Here is a 14295-nt window from a genome sequence, read left to right on the forward strand (position 1 = left end):
GGCCCAGGATCGAGCATTGTTTCGTTCTGCTGTGCATGGGGTCGCTATGAGTCGGTTCCGACTCGATGGCACCTGACAACAACAACAACAATCTTCTGATAATCTAAGCTCCCCAGGATGCAGACTCAATTGAAGCTTTGTGAAGGATGTTTTTGGGGGAGTGCTTTTGAGATCAACTTCCACTGTGTAAGAGAAGGAAAGGAACAGGATGGGGCCAAAGAGAAGTGTCATTGCCTTACAAGTTGACTAATTTACTCAGTGCAGTGAGGGAGCACACACATCATTTTTTACTTGGGACTTCTCAATCAAAGAGTCTTAGCATCTACTATAGGAGTTGGGCTTAGTTTGACTGATTTGGGAGAAAGCCTAAGGTTCCCTGTAGATTCGAGACTGCCAGAAATTGGGAGCATGTCTGTGATTGGATATCTCAATAAATCTTATCTATAGTATAAAGTTGTAACTATCTGATAAAGGCATTACTCCTTAGAACCAATAGAGGAGGGGCTTTTGTTATTTTGTGGGGAGCACAGTGACCTCATTTTGTCTGTTCTTAGAATTATGAAGTGGTCTTTGTGTCTCATTTTATCATGGTTTAAGTGTCACATTATTATTATTATTATTTGTAAGTTCTTATTGTGAATTAAGTGAAGGCTTACAGAGATAATCGGTTTTACATTCAACAAATCCTACACTGTTTGATCTCACTGATTGCAATCCCTTCCATGTAACAACAGACATCTTACTTCCTCCCTGGGGTTCCTATTTCCTTCCAGCCTCCTTCCCATCCCTTCTCAACTTTGTTCTTAGGTAATTGTTCCCCTTGTAATCTTGAATGGTTGACCATTTCTTGGTGAGCATACCTTACTGGTGTTGTTGTAACCCCTATAGACCTATCTACTGCTTGGCTGAAAATTGGGCCATGAGAGTGAGTTCCATACGAGCCCTGAAGGGTGGTTAAGGGTCATCGTCTCCGGTTCCTCCAGTCTTTTTCTGTCCAGTAAGCCCAGTCTTCTAAAAATAGTTGTTCATTTTGTTCCACATTTTCTCCCACTCTATTTGGGACCTTCTAATCTGATCTCTTTCAGAACAGTTGGTAGCAGTAGCCTGGCATAATAGTCACCTTATTTAAGGTTGGTATTCTGTAAGATTTATTGATAGAAAAATAAGTAGAAAATTGAGTATAAATAAATAAGCATTGAGTGCTATACCAGCATCTGAATATCAGTTACTGCTCTTTTTCCTTCCTCAGCTGTGATGAGAAAGGCTCATCAAAGCCCTCGCCAAGCCCCAGAAGAGGCTCCGAAATTTAGGGATCATCCTGCACAGTTGTCTGCTGATGGAGTGAACGATCAGGCCTTTCCACCCCATGCCAATCAATCTTTGGATGCAGACTGCCCCTTGAAAGGAAGGATAGCCTTGGGCCAAATATCCAACTAAGCTGGTTGCTCTCGGGTTGACTCTTCATGGCTAATCCTTTGTGTGTCACAGTAGAACTGTGCTCCACAGGGTTTTCAGTGGCTGTAACCTTACAGAAGCAAATCCTCAGGCCATTCTTCTATGGAGCTGCTGAGTGGATTCAAACTGTTGACCTTTCAGTTAATAGTTGTGTACAAACAACTGGGCAATTCCTGAAGAAAGCTTACGCTGAACACTGATAAAAATGCTCCCCCACAGCTAATGCCTTCATTCTAGAAAAGACTTTATGTGGTTCGTTAAAGCCACCATTACATCTCTTTTCTCCGTTCTTTATAGACAGTAAACTAAGCTCTATAAGAACTGGAACTGAGACTCTTTTGACTACCTTTATACCCTCAAAACCTAATACAGTACCTGACACATAGTAGACTCTAGACAAATATTTACTAGATAAATTAATGAAGTTTTGATATTCTGCTTGACTGGATGTTTTCCTCTCGATCTTTGAATGAAAAAAAAAAAAACACCTTTATTTGTAGTTGGTGGCAGTTTTCTCTGAATTATTAGTGCATGTCTAGAATTTCTAGAGCAATAGTTAACAGTGAATAGGGGGTGGTGGCATAAACTAAGTACTGGAGAAGTTTTTTTGAAACTATAAGAGAGCTTCAGAAAGTTCATGGAAAAGTTCCATTATCTTTTCATTCCATTTTCCCATGAACTCTTTGAAGCCCTCTTGTATACATGATTGGCTCTCAAGGTAGCGCTTTTTGCGTCACGATTCTGATTCAGTAAATTCAGAGTGGCGTTCAGTAGTGCGTATTTTGAAAAAGCTCTCCAAGATTGATTGTTTCCTGTACAACTCCCTTAACTAACCATTTCTTTCCTTGTTTCACCATACTTACTCAATCTGCATGCTGAGCAAATAATCTGAGAAGCTGGGTTACATGAAGAAGAACATGACATAAGGATTGGAGGAAGACTCATCAACAACCTGTGATATGCAGATGACACAACCTTACTTGTTAGAAGAGGACTTGTACTTACTGATGAAGGTCAAAGACTACAGCCTTCAGTATGGATTGCACCTCTGTGTAAAGAAAAAAATCCTCACCAGTGGACCAATAAATAACATCATGGTAAACAGAAAAGATTGACGTCAAATATCTCATCTTATTTGCATCCACAATCAACAGTCATAGAAGCAGCAGTCAAGAAATCAAACAATGTATTGCATTGGGCATATTTGTTACAAAAGATCTCTTTGTAGTGTTCACAAGCAGATATCACTTTGAGGACTAAGGTGTGCTTGATCCAAGCCATGGTATTTTCATTCCCCTAATGTGCATGCAGATCTTAGGCAATGAGTAAGGAAGACGGTAGAAGAATCGACATGTTTAAATTATGGTCTTAGTGAAGAATATTGAAAGTGCCATGGACTGCCAGAAGAGCAAACAAATCATTTTGGAAGAAGTGCAGCCATAGTGCTCCTTGGAAGCTAGGATGGTGAGACTTCATCTCGCATACTTTGGACATGGTATTAGGAACCATTGCCTGGAGAAGAACATCATACTTAGCAAAGTAGAGGGTCAGTGAAAAAGAGAAGACCCTCCAACAAGATGGACTGACATAGTGGCTGCAGCAATACGCTACAACACAACAACATTTGTGAGGACGGTGCAAGACTGGGTAGTGTTTCATTCTGTTGTACATAGGGTCACTATGAGTCTGAACACTTGACAGCACTTAATAACAACAACCTACCCCACCCGCCCCAAAAAAGAAGTAACTTAAAGTTTGATTGTGATTTCCTAAAACAGCCTCCAGGAGTCAGGAAACAGTGACATTGTTTTTTTAATTGCCTCCTCTGATAAAATTCTAAAATACCTAACATGAAGTTGTGTCATTGCAAAGCTGAGAGTTCTTAAACTGAAGAGAATTCTACTGAGATATAAAACCACTTAACATTTACAAAGGCAGGATATCTTCTAAATAATACCTTCTTGATTTCAAGAATGCCAGGTAATCTTCATGATTATTCAGAAATATTAAGGTTTCTACCATACATAGAACATGCCAGCCCATTGCTCTCCCTCTCCAGAAGCACAGACCCCTGGGACTATTGCTTCTGGATTCATTACCTCACTCACCCTTTTATATATGCCTTCTATACAGTGAGAAAGAAGCTCTGGTAACATAGTGCTTACAAATCAGGCTGCTAATCTCATGGTCAGTAATTCGAAACTACCAACTGTTCCACAGGAGAAAGATGAGGCTTTTTGCTCCTGTAAAGATTTACAGCCTTAGAAATCCTGTGCAGGGTCGCTATGAGTCAGAACTGACTTCATGGCACACCACCACCACCACATAGGGAGAGAAAGCCTACCTATAGCTTCCCCATGAACAAACAGGGGAAGCAGGAGAATTTGTCTTCAGTCACTTTTCTATTTTCTATTAGTTCATCTCTCGGAGCCCTGGTGTAGCACTGTGGGTTAATGCGCCAGACTGCAAAGTCGATGGTTCAAGCTCACCAGTCACTCCTTGGAAACCCTATACAGGGTTGCTATGGGTTGGAACCGACTCAGTGGCACTTAACAACAACAACACCATATGGATCAAATTGACAATGACAACTTGAAAGGTTAAATTGAACTTGTTCCAACACCAATTATCAGGTCTCCCCTTCCAGAACTATACTTCCCAGATCCCCTTCCACTGGGTAGAACCATTTGACAGGGTCTTACCAACGGAATCCTGGTGTGGCGTTGTGGGTTAATGCACCAGACTGCAAAACCATTTGAACTGCAAGGTCAGCAGTTCAAGCTCACCAGATGCTCCTCAGAAACCCTATATGGGGTCGCTATGGGTTGGAACTGACTTGACGGCACTTAGCAACAGCAACAAGTTCATCTCTAATGTACAGAGAGAAAGCCAATAACTGTCTAGAAAAATTACCCTTTCCAAAGGTATTCTTGCTTTGAAAGAACCTATGCTAGTTGGATACCGGTGAGGACGAGTCTTTTACAATTTCATAATAGTCTGTTTCTGACCATTGAGGGGAGGGAATGTGCTCTACTTATCTTGTACTTTTTTTTGCTAACACAGGAATAGATGCTGACTGAAGGCAGTGAATGCAGAGGAGTGGTAGCAGGTAATGTAGGAGTTTGTAACAAAATCACAGATCAGTAATGATGATCCTGACCCTCATTTTAATTTTGTTTTGTTTTAAAAATTTGAATGGTTCAATGAAAACCCTGTGAAATAAGACACATTCTTCAAGAAGCTCATGGCTGTGGTATTGATGTATTCTGAGGAAAGGTTCTTATCAGTAATTGTTTTGTTTTGAACAAAAGAAGGACTTTATTGTGCCGGTAAGTGGCTCAGTGGATTCAGTAATTGTTTTTTAGTTGTTGTTGTTGTTTTAGGAGGGAGTGAGGTTTATTGATTCACATACAAGTTATAGACCAAGGCCACAGTGCTGTTAAACACCTCCCTCCCTTCCCACTCACTCCACCAAATACCCTCCACTCGTGCTATAAAAACATAACAGAACACAAAGAAATACCGCAGTTGAGGCAGAGAGCCAGGAACAAGAAGTGGCTCCAACCAAAACACGACAGAAGGACAAGACACAACATCTTCACATGTTTATATAAAAATCAGCATGGCCTAAAGGGAAAGCGGTCACGGCCGTGTCAGTGTTTGGAGGGTCAGGACGTGGCATGTCCCAGCTCCGCTGCAGGAACAGGGATGTAGGCCCGCCCACTCTGGAGGTTTAGGTCACCAGCTGGATGTGCTTGTGGGTGAAGAAGATATCTCAGAATTCCTTCCTCCTTTGTAGGGCAATGGAGGGCAGGGGCCCCAGAGCAGCCCCCACACCCAGGGTAGAGAGGCCAGCCAGGCGATCGGCGATCCTCATCAGAACAGAGTTCAAGGGCTCAGGAGACAGTGTATCTGCATTCACATGGCATACAGACCCACAGCCACCGTGGTGACCAAAAAGCTGAACGTCAGGAGCCATCGGACAAGTGGACCTTGGGAGAGGATGTTCTGCTTGGGCTTCTCGCTAGGCATCTGGGTGGGAGTGGACCCTTGTACCATGCTGTCTTCTCACCTGCGGAGCCCTGGTGTGGCGGTAGAGGGACTCTGGTCCCAGCCCTCGGTGTCCTGGGTCAGCAGCGATAGCAGCTCCTCAAACAGCTGAATGTTGATCAGGAAGGCAGTCTTGGCCTCTTCAACGAGTTCATGCAGGTGCAGTAAAGCTGCTTAAACTTGGTGGCACTGGCGATGTTGGGGAAGGTGAAGAAGGCCAGACCCTCATCAGAGCTGGGCAGGTTCAGGGCCTTCTAGGCAATCTTCTTTTCTTTCTTTCTTTCTTTTTTTTTTAAATGTTTTATTGTGAATTAGATGATAGTTTACATGAGAGAACCTCAGTTCCATATTCATTCCATCATATATCATTACATTGCCATGGTTCCAATTCCCTCCATGCATCGTCTTCCAACCAAAGGGCATATCCTAGAAGCCCGTGTTCTACTCCCCCCTCCCCACTCAGTCTTCGGCCCACAGTTCCTCTCCCTCTCTGGATCCAAAGTCCCCAGCCGCTTCATCCCTCCATGCCATCATCTCTGTCTCCATCTCAGGCATCCCCGGTTCTCTGGGTGGAGTCCCGTTCTCGGCTCTTATCCCTTGGTGGTCCCAGAGACCTCCACTCCTAAACTGGAGAAATAATCGCTCTCTTCCTTGCTACAGAACATCTACCCTTGCATTTCCAACCCTCACAATCCATCTTGATAACCATTATTCACTACAGTATCCACGTAACCCATCTGTATTTCATTCCATCAGCTCCACCTAGACAAACTGGATAGTACTCACTGGTGATTCTGCCTTCCTCCATGCCCCCTAGCTCTAGGTTCCCTCTTGAAAGCTTGTAAGCCAGTTACTTCTTGCCTTTGTAGTCCCTCCCTCCCCATTTGGGTATCCAATGTCCAAGTTGTCCCTTTCTGTCTACTCTGTATGTGGAGGGGGTGGGAATGTTTCTTGCTGTAAGGATTTGTTGCCTCTTTTGTGTCACTGCATTCGTATGCATAGATCAAGTTCATCAGCTTGGATCAGCTCAATTTTCTTCCTCCCACCCCCCTTCTTTCTTCTCCTGGTTGAGCTCCGATCATGCAGTCATCCAGTCCTGGTCACGTGGGTACCATCTGCAAGTGTGGGTGTTCTTGTGCACAAGCCCTCTCTTCCCATCAGCCGGCAGCTCCATTCTACACTTGAATCCTCCGTGCCCACATCACTGACTCTGGGCCCAGGAGTCCTTGGGTCTTCTCACACTGCTTGCCAACCAGGTACCCAACCGGGTCCACAGAAGCCCTCTGAATATTGTGAGGCTTAGCTCGCCGCTTCATTGCTGCCTTTACCCCATTTCTCCCCAATGGTGATGCATGTGTTTACCAATCCGAGCGTGCATTTCCACCAAGTTTCAGTTTGTTTGTTTGTTTGTTTGTTGGGGGGGGGCTACATTGGTGGGACTGGGCAATCTTCTTGAGGACGTGGCCCCCCAGACAGGCCACCAAGGTAGTCAGTGTAGGCATGGGCCACCAGGAGCTTAGGCTCTGTGCACCCCATGGTGTGGAGCCGCCTCTTTTAGCTCTGAGTGGCTGTTGTGTAGGGATGCTGTCCCACCAGTTGGACCCGTACTCGAAGGCCATGTCCTGCTCCAGGATGGCCCCGCGGTGCAGCAGGGGTGTGTTGACAGGGTTCTCCTTGTTCCGCTCGATCTCATCCTCCAGGGCCACGTAGATGTGGTACAGGGAGGCCATGACCAATTTAAAGCCATTTCAGGTCACCTGGCCCTTCTGCAAGTTGTTCATGAACTGTACGTTCTCTGCCTAGGTGTGCACCTCCTTGGTGGCCTCTTTCAGGGACTCTGACAAATCCTGGCACATGTTGCTGGGCTGTGGGCACTCCATGTGGCTGGTGGCGCTCCAGTGGCTCGGGTAGCTCTGGATTGGCTCAGAGGTGGCGGTAGCACTAACTCTCAGTAATTGTTTTTTTAAAGAAAACAGCTGATGCTTGAAAAGAACTTGTAATAAAATATGTGTATATTTTAAAAATATAGGTAAAATTATAGTACAAATGGATTCTAAATTATCACTAGCCTTGTATTTGAACAACTTGCCCCTTGTACCTTAACCCTGAATCCTGCATGGTCTGAGAAATTCCAGCACACGTGCATATATATATATATATATGTACAAAAAATACAGGTGTATTAGACAAGTAGAGTGAAGACTTGGGAAGATACTCAGATAAACATTTGGAATGTCAGGCCTGTTGGTTATGTCTCATTGATGTTAACTTTGTTTTCTGATTAAAAACGAATGTGTTAATTATATGAAAGCTGAAAATAACAGCAAGTCAGAAAAGAAGCAAACCGAGAATTAACTACCATCGTTTTATCACCCTGGTGTGGTGCTGTAGGTTAAGGCGCTGGACTGCAAAGTCAGTTTGAACCTCAGGGAAGGTGGTTCAAGCTCACCAGTCACTCATCAAAACTCTATACAGCATCACTATGGGTTAGAACTGGCTCGATGGCAGAACAGCATCCTTTTTTCACCCTAAGATGATCACTAGTAATATGTTTATATTTTAAAATAAAATTGGAACCATACAGTCCAAATTCTTTTATAACTTGCCTTTTCTTCATAGTTATCATGAACATTTCTTACGTTTTAAAATACTGTTCTGCCATGTTATTCAGAATGGTTACATTGTTCCTTAAATAGTTTTTCCTCTGTTTCCTTATTTTTGGACATTTCTTTAAATATTTTCCTGATGTTGAACGTACACTGCATTGAACATTCCTGGAAAATACCAATTGTTTCTTTGAAACTAGATTTTATAAGTTAAAATTTATATTAATGTTTAAGTCTTTTAAAATATATTGTCAAGTTACCCTTCATAATTCATTATGTCTAGCTACATGCCCATCAGCAGACATCATAAAACTTGTTTTCTAACACATACAAAGGCCACTTTCATTTTGGTGCTTTTGAAACTATTTCCTCCTCTACTACTTACATTCAAGGGCTGAATTCTGATATATAACCTTGGCAAAACGTTTCTACCTATTGATTGAGTGTTTAACACTTATAATATCACATCTTCTCATTAAATTTCATAAAGCAGTATTATGATAAAGAAGCCCTGGTATCATAGAGTTTAAGTGCCTGACTGCTAACTGACAGGTCAGTGGTTCGAACCCACCAGCCAGCTACTCCATGGGAGATAGATGTAGCAGATGGATCATTAATCTTCATAATCCATAAAAGATTGTTGTTATTAAGTGTAGTCAGTTCTAACACATAGGGTTTCCAAGGAGCAGCTGGTGAGCTTGAACAGCTGACCTTGCAGTTCAAACAGCTTTACAGTCTGGCACATTAACCCACAGCACCACACCAGGACTCCTTAAAGATTATAGGCTTGGAAATCCTATGGGGCTGTTCTACTTTGTCCTCCAGGGTTGCTACGAGTTAGAATCAACTAGACAATAATTGTCTTTGGTTTTTAAAATTATTATGATAAATGTTTTCTTTACTTTTGCATTTCCAAAAGTACAAGGAGTTCTGGTGTGGTGCTGTGGGTTAATGCGCTGGACTGCAAGGTCGGTTTGAACTGCAAGGTCAGTGGTTCAAGCTCACCAGCCGCTCTTCGGAAGCCCTATACAGGATTGCTATGAATCAGAACCGACTCGATGGCACTTAACAACAGCAAGAACAAAAGTACATGACAAGACCAAGACACTTCTAATCTCAAGGAGTTCTGGTAGCATAATGGTTATGAATCGGGCTGTGAACCCAAAGGTCAGCAGTTGGAAACTACCAGCTGCTCCATGGGAGAAAGAGGAGGCTTTCTGCTCCCATAAAGATATACAGCCTTGGAAACCCTGTTTAGGGTCGCTATGGATCGTAACCGACTCGATGGCACTTAACAACAACAATCTCAAATATTTTGAGAGAAGTCAGCTGCTTTACTTTTGTACCTTTTTGTCTGGAGGTCCAGGAACAGCATAATCAAATCCAAAATTGCTTCCATTTTCTCAGTCTCAAGTACTCAAGCACAATGCAAGTATGATTCGGTCTTCAGCTTGGTAGGGGAGCATTTACAATACACCCCTGTTCGTATGGGTTGAATGAAAGCATTTCTGATTCCATGAGGATGCATCCTCTCTTAGAAGATGTTTTTCACTTTATCTTGAAGCTATTCTTCATTGGTAACATTAGGTTCCCATGATGCAACAGGTTTTCAAATGTATTATTCTCCCATAATGAACTCAAGGATACGTAAGCTTAAAACAGCTTTTCATTTGACATCTTTCTTTCAAGGTAACAATTCTGCTGCAATGCGTTTAGTATGCACCAGCTTATTAGTGATACTTTTTTGTAAAAGTGTGGTTATCAAAAAAGAATGAAATATAGTAAAGAGCAGCTGCTCCCAATCACAAACTATTCATAAACAGCTTTATCCCCCCAGAGTGAGGCCTCCTAGTCTCTAGTTATAACAGTCAGCAGAAAGTTTAAACCCTATAGGGTGATAAATAGTTTTAGACAATGTTTCTCCCCAGTGTTTTGAATCTTGTCCTGTAATGCACTGCAATTTCACGAAGCCAGAAATTGTCTGCAATAAAAGAATATTGGGGAGAAATGTTTAGATTCCCATTGAATTCTAGAACTTAGAAATAATGTTCTGGTTTCACTGTTAAAGGTTAATAGTTGAGTATATGTCAGAAGCTGCAATAAAATGAGACTTTTGGGGTCTCTCGCCCCGGATAAACATTTACAATTTTTTAACACATGAAAGCTGGAGACTTTTTTCCTAATATAAAATAACAGTTAAATTAATTTTTTGGCAATGATTCTTTTTTAAAAGTCCTACACATATTTCTTTCTTTCTTTCTTTAAGTCCTAAGAAGGATTCACCCCCACCCCCACCCCAGCTATCTTTTGTCACAAAACCATTTTTTCTGGATACATAGGGAGAAAGTATTATTGTTCCCGGTAATTATACTGATGTCTTTTCTGGTAATTAATCATCTTTTTATACATTATATTGACCATTCCCCTTAAGGCCCTGTGCAATTTGCAGCTGCCATTCCTTATGAAAGAGAATCAAGGCATCATAGAAATAGGAATTTTTTTCCCAAGACCTACTGGAACTAAAAGGAGCTCTGGTAGCATAGTAGTTACAAATAAGTCTGTGAACAGCAAGGTCAGCGGTTGGAAATTACCAGCTGTTACACGGGAGAAAGATGAGGCTTTCTGCTCCCGTAAAGATTTACAGCCTCGGAAACCCTGTACAGGGTCGCTATGAGTTGGAACCGACTCCACGGCACATAACAACAACAACATTGGAACTAAGGTGAATTGTAAATGATCAAACCAAGATAGTAAGTTTCATTGTCAGTTCTAGGCTGCAATTTTCCACTTGAACCAGCTTGTTTCCGCTAGAGGTTAATTGAATGTCAGTCTTCCCTATAGGTGAATATTTTCAAACTATCTATGATCATAAATATCTGCAGAAGAAAATCTTAGTTGTGAAAGACTGAGTCTAGAAAACTCAACTTTGTTTCCTACTGTAGCTGACTAATGTCTCAAAAGACCTTGAATTTGTATCTGTTCTGTTGAATGTGTGTACACAATAAAGCATATGAACTTGTTTTCTATAGTCTGAGTCTTCCTAGAACAGATGGGACTTGTGCTTATCTGGATGGGGAGAGTCCTAAGGACTCCCACCTTGACATTGCAATGAAAACTTTCTCTCAAATCCCTAAATTCTCTCATCTGGCACAATAAATTAGGAAAGCCTGCTGTTCCCTTTAGTAGGCTTATAGAGTGGCCCCATGTTAGATTAATATCTAGAAATCATCTCTTCTCTGGTGTAACAGAAGGCAGATGATGAGTCCCAGATGTTTCTGTAAGGCTGTCCTTCCCAGATATAATAGATTACATCAGGGAGACTGGCAATAAAGAATGGAGCAAACTTTCTTTCTTCCTCTCTCTCTCCCTCCCTTTCTTAATTTATTCTTTCTTTCATTATTTTTGTCTTTTTCTCTTTCTCTCTACCTCTCTCTCCTTCATTCCTCCTTCCTTTTCTCCTTTACTTTTTCTCCTCCCCACTCCTTAAAAAAAAAAAAAAGACTAATAATCTTGCCTTGTGGAATGACCAGTCCCACATTTTAGTAACAACAAGTGAGGCTTTGGGTTGGAGATCAAAGGCAAACAACACAAAAAGTTGCAGAATTATTCCAGATTAAAGAAAGCTAATGGACTCCCGCCCAGTGTGACACATTAGGATCAGAACTGAACAGAGAACCATGAAGTTTGCAGTTCAAACCTACCAATCACTCCTTGGAAATCCTATACAGGGTTGATATGAGTTGGAACCGACTTGCTGACAACAACAACAAAGGAAACTAAAGAGATGTGGCAGCGAAACACAATAAACCCTAGTGTGGGTACTGTCCTGAAGGGGAAGAAGTCAAAACATACTCTGAAGTATAATATTGGATAAATGTGGACATATTGGAATATCTACAGTAATTCAGATTTAAATAAAAATATTTTATCAATTTAAATTTACTGAAGTTGAAAATTGCACGTAACAATAACAATTCTTAGGAATGGAGTCCTGGTGTGGTGCTGTAGGATAAGCACTGGACTGGTGTTGTTGTTAAGTGCCGTTGAGTCGATTCTGACCCATAGCGACCTTGTATAGGGTTTCTGAGGAGCAGCTGGTGAGCTTGAACCACTGACCCTACAATCCAAACGGCTTTGCAGTCTGGCTCATTAACCCATGGTGCCACACAAAGTCTGGGTTCACCCCACCAACTGCTCTTTGGAAACCCTATACAGGTTGCTCTGAGTCAGAACTGACTTGGTGGCACTTGACAACAATATTCTTAGAAAACACTTATGGAAGTGTTTCAGATTAATGAACTATGTTTTTGTTAGGTGCCATCGAGTCGGTACCTACTCATAGCCACCCTATGCACAACAGAAAGAAGCACTGCCTGGTCCTGAGCCAGCCTCACAATTGTTGCCACGCTTGAGCCCATTGATGCTGTCACTTGGCCAATCCATCTTGCTGGGGGTCTTCCTCTTTTTCGTTGACCCTCCACCTTACCAAACATGATATCCTTCTCCAGTGATTGGTCCCTCCTGACAATATGTCCAAAGTATGACAGATGAAGTTTGGCCATCCTGACCTCCAAGGAGCACTCTGGCTGCACTTTTTCCAACACTGATTCATGAACTACAGTGTATAAAATTTGCCCTACTGTTGTTAAGTGTTGTCGAGTTGATTCCGAATTATAGTGACACTGTATAGGGTTTCTGAGGAGCGGTTGGTGGAATTGAACCGCTGACTTTAAGGCTCACAGTCCCGTGCTTATCCTACAGCTGCACATGATGTCACAGAACCATGTGAGTTTGGAAGTTGCTGTTGCTAGGTACCATTAAACCGGTTCTGACTCAGTGATCCCATGCACAGAGGAACGAATCGCCTCCCCCCTCCTGTGCTATACTCATAATTGTTGTTACATCGGAGCCCATTGCTGCTGCCACTGTGCCAATCCATCTCATTGGGGGTCTTTTTATCTATGACCCTCCACTTCACCAAGCATGATGTCAGTCTCCAGAGACTGGTCCCTCCTAATAACATGTGCAAAGTATGAGTAACAAAGTCTGACTATCCTGGCTTCTAAGGAACGTTCTGGCTGTACTTCTTCCAACACAGATTTGTTTGTTTTTCTGGCAGCCCATGGTACTTTCAATATTCTCCTCCAACACTTGGGAGTCATAGGAGCCACTGCAACACCGCTGCCCCATGCTTTCCACACACCAGGGGCATAGGATTCCACAAGACTCTTCTCTCATAAGGTGAGGGGAGAACAAGAATGGGGAGAGAAAGCAGATAGAAATTTCTTGTGACTTTTAAGTTTAGAAACTGCTTATCTAATTGCAAAGATGTCTCTCACATTCCTGTCAAGCCTGGGACATGTTGGAGTTTTATCTTTTTTATGGGAAAGCATTTCTCAAGTAAAAGTAGAGACTAGAGAAGAAAGGAATTGGCTTGTTAGCACTTCTCCTGCGCTATTTTCACTAGAGTAGGCTTGCCTCATGAGCCCTGGTGGCACAGTGGTTATGCTTAAAATGTCAACAGTTCGAATCCACCAGCCACTCCCTGTGAGAAAGAGATCTGCTTCTATAAAGAGTTACAGCTCGGCAACTCTATGGGGTAGTCCTACGCCACTCTATAGGGTTGCTATGCGTGGCAACTTACTCCATGGCAATGGGTAGACTTGCCTCATAATCTTACAAATGTATAAACACTGCTTTCTGATCTGTGCTTTCTCATCTAACTGCAAGGAAATTAAAAGCAGCTGGAGATCCACTGTCACACAAATTTGGGTGTAATCTTCTGGGGAATAGGTACTATGAGGGAGAAGGGAGATGCTCCAAAGGGCACCCTATATCCCTGTCTTTCGGGGTGACATCCTGTGGCTTCTAACCAGTCATGGTCTATTGGAGAAGAAAATAAATTGAGATTTTTTTTTTTTTTTTACTTCCTTTCTTGATGATAAAGATTAAGTAGTCTTTCAGAACATGGAAAGCATTGAACCAACCACATGTTCCATCCCCATCATCCACTCCTCCTTCGCATGTGTGAACTCCTGCCATGAGCACAGTTGTTGTTAGGTGCCATCAAGCCAGCTCCGACTCCTACCTAGCCTGTGCACAAGAGAGTCAAACACTGCTCAGTCCTGCACCGTACTCGCAATTTTGTTGCGCTTAAACCTATTGCAGCTGCCATGGTATCAGT

The 14295-nt window shown here is 42.4% G+C and overlaps 1 pseudogene; it reads right to left on the reverse strand.

The window, feature by feature from the left end:
- Positions 1-5373: 5373 nt before the first annotated feature.
- LOC102811678 lies at positions 5374-7385 on the reverse strand (annotated as a pseudogene).
- Positions 7386-14295: the final 6910 nt, after the last annotated feature.

Source organism: Chrysochloris asiatica, unplaced genomic scaffold (genome assembly GCF_000296735.1).
Source record: "Chrysochloris asiatica unplaced genomic scaffold, ChrAsi1.0 scaffold00011, whole genome shotgun sequence".
NCBI lineage: Eukaryota > Metazoa > Chordata > Mammalia > Afrosoricida > Chrysochloridae > Chrysochloris > Chrysochloris asiatica.